This window comes from Gossypium hirsutum, chromosome A05 (genome assembly GCF_007990345.1).
Source record: "Gossypium hirsutum isolate 1008001.06 chromosome A05, Gossypium_hirsutum_v2.1, whole genome shotgun sequence".
Lineage (NCBI taxonomy): Eukaryota > Viridiplantae > Streptophyta > Magnoliopsida > Malvales > Malvaceae > Gossypium > Gossypium hirsutum.
The window spans coordinates 106,500,544-106,508,664 of NC_053428.1; the positions used below are offsets into that span (position 1 = coordinate 106,500,544).

Genomic DNA, 8,121 nt, shown 5'->3' on the forward strand with positions numbered 1-8,121 from the left:
CAGAGTAAGCATTTAATGCTTAGTAAGTTCGTATAACATAGAACTTAACTTACCATTATTTCACATATAAGGTAAGCATACAAACAAAACCAACTTGGCCATAGCCTAACACATATCCATATCACATTAGCCAAGTAATCACATTTAATAAATCATAATCATGGATAAACTTAGTCATTTATCATGTTTCACATACTTGTATCAGGCATATCATACTTCATTATATATCAAATAATATCATTTCCATATAATTCAGGTATACACAGGTAATAGATCACTTTGAACTCATGTTACTTCATATCAGTACTTTACCCGTTGAATTATTTAAAATATCGATGGATACACGGGTACTACACACGAAGTGTACAAAATTGTAATCCATCAATTCTTATAATATCCATCAATTCATATTCAGGAATGCGTATGTGAGCATATAAACGGGTAGCTCTTTCGAGCCATATAACAGGAAGCTTCGGAGAGCCATTAGCGGGAAGCTCATACAAGCCAATATCGAGAAGTTCAAGCGAGCCAATATCGAGAAGCTTCAGAGAAATATTAAGTTAGGAAGCTCATAAGAGTCAGTTATCGAGAAGCGCCAAAGAGCCAATTATCGGGAAGCTCATAAGAGCCATAAACGGGAAGCTCGCAATAACCATGTAACGGGAAGCTATAGAGAGCCATATATCGGGATGTTCATAAGAGCTGCGGTGTGTCCATAACATATGCAAGATCACAACCAATCGGGATGCTCCGAAGAGCTATTAATGGGAAGCTCGTGAGAGCCAAATATCGGGACATTCGTAAGAGCTATGGTGTGCCGGCAACACATGTAGGATCACAACCAATTCAGAAACCCTGTATCCATCGAATTTCATTTATTCAAACGGGGCTTAATATTTGTCAAACATTATCGGATATGTGATCATATTTATACATGGAAATTGTACAAATCACATACAATAATATTCAATTTAAAATATTTAAATATACAATTTAGTTACACGAAATTACCTCGACTATGTTTATATACACAAAAGCTACTAATCCGTTACTTTCTCTTTTCCACGATCTAACTCTGTATTTGATCTATCCGAATCTATACGAATGAATTTAATGTTAATTTATATTCAATTCAATCCAATTCATATATTAGGAAAAATTATCATTTTGGCCCTATACTTTTAATTAATTCTGATTTCGTCCTCAGGCTCGAAAAATGAAATTCATGCAATTTAATCCTTATTCCAAGCCTAGCCGATTTTTACATGTAACAATAGCAGCCCATGTATTTCATAAAATTCAGAATTTTTCCATGAATTTTACATCTTTTCATTTTAGTCCTTAAATCATAATTTCATCAAAATTCCCTTAACAAAAGTTGTTTATCTATCAACAACCTTTCATTTTCTACCATAAAACTTCATAATTCATACATACTCATCCATGGCAAAACCCTAGTACTTTGATAACTTTGCAAATTAATCCCCGAGATAGCTAGATTAAGCTATTACGATCTTGGAGATATAAAAATTATTAAAAACAGGACAAGAATGTTTACCTAATTAAGCAAAATAAGTTGGCATGAGCTTAGGTTTCCATCTTTTTATTTGGGAAAGATGATGAAAAATGATGATATTTTAGTGTTTAATTAATTTACCATCTTTATTTTATCATCTTTCCAATTTAACCCTTTTCTTTTCTTAAATTTCCAATGATGAATAATCATACTTATCTACTAACTCCACTAAATGGTCTATTTCCCATATAAGGACCTCCAATTTTGAATTCCAAAGCTATTTGAACCCTTTAGCTACTAGAATTCAACTTTTGCATTCTATGCAATTTGATCATTTTCATCAAATTAATCATGCAATCGGAAAAAATTTCTTTACGAAATTTTCATACAACATTTCTATCATAATGCAGACCATGAAATAATATTAAAATAAATTTTCTTCAGGACTCGAATTTGTGATCCCGAAATTACACTATAAACTAATGTGTTTTTCTCTTTTATTGAAAATTAAAATTAATTCTAAAAAGATTAAAAAGATAAAATAAGTGACCAAAATAAAAAATTATGAAAGCTGAGTGACTAAAACGAGATATAATAACATTGAATTAATACGGGTGATCAAAATAAAAATGATTTTTAACCGTAGTAAATTGAAAATAATTTTTAACAATAATGCTTAAAATGAAAAGTTTTATTTTTTATACCTAAAATGAAAACTTATGAAAGTTGAATAACTAATTGTATGGTTTATTTATTTTTTTATCAATGCACCAAATAATTATTTGTTTTTGTATTGATAGATCTAAGACTCATAAAATTCTTTATTATGAATACTTAAGTATTTCAAATTATAATTAAAAATTAAATACATAAATTTGTACAATTTTGTAACCAAATCAAATTTTGTTTTATGGTTTATATTTGGAACTCGTGACTCTTCCCTTTTAACATTGTTGTCTTTCAAATTTAAATTTGCATCTCTTTTAAAAAGTGTAATGTATCTTATTGCTTCACCTAACACTTATTCACCATTCAATATTGTTTATCAACATTTCAGTAATGAATCTAGACAAATGAATGTCTAGATATAAATGAATTTCGACGTCCATTTATCTCCATTCATTCTAAATGTGCATTTTAGTAATTTTATTTTTTATAATTTTAAAATACTAATCATATAAAAAATGATATTTTTTATTTCACGGGTATAATGAACTTGGATAAATACATGTATAAATTCAAATGAATGTAAATATCTTGTTAGCTAAGTTAAATGTGCATTTTTTTTAATAATTTTATATTTTAAAAAAACTTCCAAATACTTTTAGAACTTTTAAAATTTCATCTTTTAACCACCAAGAGTATGATAAGTTTACGGTAGATAATAGATAAATGGATGGCAACAACTATGTTGTCCTTGACAATATATCATTTTAATGTCTTCTAAAGAGAACCAACGGTGATCATTGAGAGAAAATATAGGCTTATTCGTATGGTACAACACTGTCAGTTCTTCTCTTAAGGAATTTATGATTTCAAAAAATTAGTTTTTATAATTTTAAAAAATAAATTATGATTTTGAAGATTTATAAATAAATTTTTGATATTTTTTTGTATTATTTATAGAATTGTTGTTGAGAGTTAACATGTCATGACATCATTTTATTGAGGGATTAATAAAAATTAATGAACGAGTAACCAAAATACGAGATTTCATTAACATTATTACAATTATTTACCTTTTAAAAATTAGTTGACCCAAATATTAATTTACCAAAGAAGAAACCATTCCGATGAAATAGAAAGAAACCTAACACATTTGGCCTTGCACTCCACTTGCGAAGAAAAGTCTTGGTCAAGTCCACCTACACATTTCAATAGTGACGTTGGTAATTTACATGAAATAAGGCAAAAAGAAATATGTGATCATTATTTCCTTTGGGACTTGCGGATTGTGAGAGTAGTCTTACCCATTTGGAAAGAATTGAGGCCGAGCTGGAGCAAAGAATAGCATCAAGAGCGACTGTTCTCATTCGGTAAAACAGTGTAGCTCGAAGACATGCAACAAGAGACATTATTTGTGGCCCATGAGGCATTATCTCATGCAAAAAGGAGAAACCTTACGGCGGGAATTTTCAAAGATAATGTTAATATTTTGGCCCAAGAGGAGGGATTGCACGAAATTATAATTTTCCCTAATTCTTATCACTTTCTAATAGGAAAATAGAAATTGACTTTTTTTCTTTCGACTTTTAGTACTTTTAGTTAGATTTGAATATTTTTAGGAGGAAAAAGTTGAAAATTAAAAGAAAAAATCTGATTTGTCATTCTTTTATTGAAAAGGGATAAGGATGACGTGGAATCACTGTATCATACAATCTTTTTTCTTTGGCTCAGATATTAGATAGTAAAAATATATATATTTTCATTTGGAACTTAATAACATTTATAAAGGATATCAAGAGATTTGAAAATGGCAAATTAATTGACAAAGGAATGGGATCAATGCAACATGCATTCAGACAAGGGCTTCATTTAATGTATAATGATTTTTTTTATCGCTTCAAATTTATAAAAAAATATTATTTTAATTTTTCATCTCTTTTAATCCCTTCAAAATGAATGTAAAATTAATATTTATTAACTTTACTAATATGACACATATGAATTGCCACATGGATGACATGTCAACCAAAGGTGAAGCCAAAAATATTTTTTAAAGAGTCGAAATTAAATTATAATTTTTACTATAGTAAAAATACAATTGCACCATTTGAATAACTTATATTTTTATAATTTTTAAAAGATTAAATAAAAAAATTATCATTTTTAGGGAGGACCAAAGTACAATTTTACTTTTACTAATTTAAAAATTTAAAAGTTTTGAAAGATTTAAATGAAAAAATTTCCATTTTAAGGGAGACCAAGTCCCTACCAACTCCCCTAGATTCGTCCATGATGTCAACATTTAGTTAAATTTTTATAATTTTAAAAATAATTTATAATTTTTATGAATTTTTAAAATTTAAAAAATTAATTAAATGATGACATGTCATCTATGTGGCAAACTATGTGTATATTACAACAATAAAATTAATAAACATTAAAACTTAAATTAAAAAGTTAAAAAAGATGAAAAATTAAATAGAAAGCTAAAATATCTTTTATTATTATTATAATATTAGAGGGTCAAATAAATCACTATACCTATATAATTATAATCTTCCAAATATATCAGGTTATGATACTTCAAATATAACTTAAAAAAAAAGCCTTCTAAAACAGGAAAATATATCCGTATTAAACACATTTGTATTAGAAACTCAAGCTTCATTCTACTGAAAATCTATATGCAGGAGGGGAAACAAAGGAGAAAAGCAAAATAATAGAAACGACAGCATCAGCAAGCCTGTATATCAGAGCGTGCGCCACCTTTAGCCAACATCTAAAATTATGTGCAATTATGTTATGTATGATTAGAGACAAAAGTGCTTTTTACAAAGTTTTCGGGGCCAACAGATAACCCTTCTGTTGTTAACATAAATCTTAACCAAAAACTTATATTATATATATACATACTCCTATGATCACAAAAAGAGGAAAATGGCTTCAACTGTAATAGCATGTAGTAGTAGTCTTTCAAACCATAGCGTTGTACATATGTGCAAATATACCAAGATCACATAAGTTGATCATTCTCATGTACCTTTGCCAGAATGTTTAGCCCCAGGGGTTAAATTGGCAGATATGCAAGACTTACCACCTTCACTAAGCAACAAGTTTTTCATCTCTTTGTAACTCCTAAGTTCCTCTAATGCATCTGCCGTTGTCATTGATGCGACAAGCCTGGAAGATGGAATAATTGAAGAAGCATTATTTTCCACGGTCACAGCCTGTGTGTTCTGCTTTTGCTCTTGGATGTTGTTAGTCTACATTTCTGGCCTCGAGGCTTCTGAAAAGTTAATCGAACTCGGGATGTCTTGGAGAAGTGGAGGGGCTTTCTTCAGCATCCGTACAAGAGCACCAACCGCAGCATCTTGAGATTTTCTATTCATAAACAATCCTGCCTCATTTGGATCAGATTGATTTCCTCTTCTATCATAAGACTCAGGTCTACATAGTATGCAAAGCAGGCCAATTCAGTTTACCCAAATAATTCAGGGAAAGAAAAACAGTAATTTCATTTCGTGTCAATAAAGATAATGACCGTGACAAAGGGAATAAGGTGTTCTCTCCAATATCAGAAAATCTTAAAATGACTCATTGTGGCTTTGGATATGAATTCCATGACTCATTTTCGATTAACGATCCTGCTTAAGTTAATGGTTAAAGGATTTTCTTGAGGGAACATTTTGAGCTAACAATTGCAGAAAAAAGAAAGTCAAATGTTCAAAGTACCTTTAGAACTTTTGGATTTCTTCACCCATGGTAATTTCATGGAACCTCAAAAACGTGAAGTACGCTAATAAAGAACAGGAGAGGAAAGAGAGAAACTGGAGAATCAAATAAAAACAGAAGGCAGGAAATAGATGAACTTAGGGAGAAATAAAGAAGAAAAAAAACCCAACTCTGATAGCCCACATATGAAAATCTCCATTATCTATAATCCCAACATCTCAATTTCAAAAACTCCTAGAAACTAAAATAAATATTTAAGTTATTCCCTAAATCTAAATATCATAAGAATACCAAACATAACCCTATATAATAATTATAAATACGAAGCTAACTAGTCGAAATTAGTATATGAATACTTTGTTCATGTATACATCTGAGTATGCCATAAAATAAATCAAAGTGACAAAATGATGTTTGATCCTTCAAGCAGTTTGTTGTGTCTGGTATTATAGGAAAGCAACACAGACTGATAAAGTTCCATGATTTAATAAAGGATTATCAGAGTTACCGCAAATGCAACTGACAGAAGCCATTCGACTACATTTTGTTGCAATTTTAGAGGTAACTCAAGAAACTGAACAGATCAAATTACTGACAAACAAGGAGGATGCATAGAACGTTGCTGCAACGACCATATCCTTTAGTCATTAACAAATCATTCTTAATCAACCATCTTTGTTTTCTGGCCTACTCTTAATCACCCGTCTTTATATTAATTTAATTTATTCACGAATCAAAAGATAAAAAGTAAGACAGCTGTTGTTTCAGCTGCCTCAAACATAAGGGCCAAGTCATACATAGAAATCGGCTCCAATCCTACCATGTGACCTAAAGAAATGTTCCTGCAGTTCTAAATTGTTAATATAACTATGTTAAAATTGAAGATACCAAAACAAATATGATTCATTCACTGATACTGCTTGCGCATTACAAGAAACAACTGAAGTATGATTAGCAGTTAGCACCGCTTGCTGCTAAATTCAACTGGCACAAGAAACTTCAGCATGGTTAACCAGCCAGACTGTCTTTTTCTGAAAACTAGTTGTACAGGCCCGTTTGGCCCCTAGCCCAAAACCCACTAAACCCACTAAGCCTAAAACCCAACAAAGCCTACCCACATAGCCCAATACCTAACATCAGCCCGAAATCAAAACAAAAAATTAAAAAAACCCTAGCCTAATCAGCTGCTGCCGCCCCTGTCCCATCCACCACCGACGCCTGCAGCACAGCCACTGTGCCACCGCCCCAAGTTGCACCTGCAAGCATTAATAAAGAAAGGACAGAAAGTAGAAAAGGGAGGCATGTAAACGACTATTTAAGGCCGAATCTAAAACCATTGTAATTTCGGACATTTTTCAAATACAAAAGAGAACATAGATTCAAGCAAAAAACAGCATTATGAGCCCTCAAGAAATAAGAGAAAAAGCATCAAAATAAACCAAAAGCCCTCAGAAACAGAAGCCGTAGTCCTAAGGTGGTTAGTTTTATTTTTTAATTCTTTTTCGTTGATATTTCATGGCCAATCGATCTATTTTATACCCATATATGTGTGAATAGGCAATATGTACAAAAGAAAAGATATATACTTTAAAACGTAAAAAAAAGGGGGAGTTTTGGCGGTCGCCGACGACGGAGACGTGGCGGAGGGCGATGGCAGCTCGCTGAAACCCTGACCGAACCAAGAGCGCCTACACAGAGAAAATGAAAGAAAGAAAGTGATTTTTTTTAAAGCAGAAAGGAAGAATGAATTTTTTTAAAAAAAATTAGTTTATATAGAGGTAGAAAACGACGTAGTTTCATGGGAATTTCGGAGACTTCAAAATGGCGCCGTTTGGCCCTCGACCAGCGCAGGCGACCCGACCCGCTAAAGGATCCGCAGGTTTTTGTATGATGGTCTAATTCGCGTGGGGTCCTTCTGCTTTTTATATGTTTCGCAATCAAGTTTTCATTTCTTTTAAATTAGCCCTAAAGTTTATCGTGTTTTGCGATTTGGTCCTCCCTCCAGCGATGTCGTTTATATGTATCTTTTAATATTGTACTACTATTATTTTATATATATTTCTATATTTCTTATTACTTCTATTATTATGTGTGTACTTTAATACATATATATACTTTTATATCGTTTTCGTTATCATTGTCATTTTATTTTGTCATTTTCTTTATTTATTTATTTATTAATTTACTTATGTATTCGATCATTTCAT

At 31.1% G+C, this 8,121-nt stretch overlaps 1 long non-coding RNA gene across 2 annotated transcripts; it reads right to left on the reverse strand.

The window, feature by feature from the left end:
- Positions 1–4,956: 4,956 nt before the first annotated feature.
- Positions 4,957–7,921, reverse strand: LOC121229652 (uncharacterized). Of its 2 annotated transcripts, XR_005927561.1 has the most exons (3): positions 7,501–7,916; positions 5,915–7,170; positions 4,957–5,629 (listed from the first exon to the last, which is right to left on the reverse strand). It is a non-coding gene; the product is annotated as an uncharacterized lncRNA (long non-coding RNA). The 2 variants fall into 2 exon arrangements; XR_005927560.1 differs by lacking the exon at positions 4,957–5,629 and having other exon boundaries at positions 6,800–7,170; positions 7,501–7,921.
- Between the last annotated feature and the right edge of the window lie 200 nt (positions 7,922–8,121).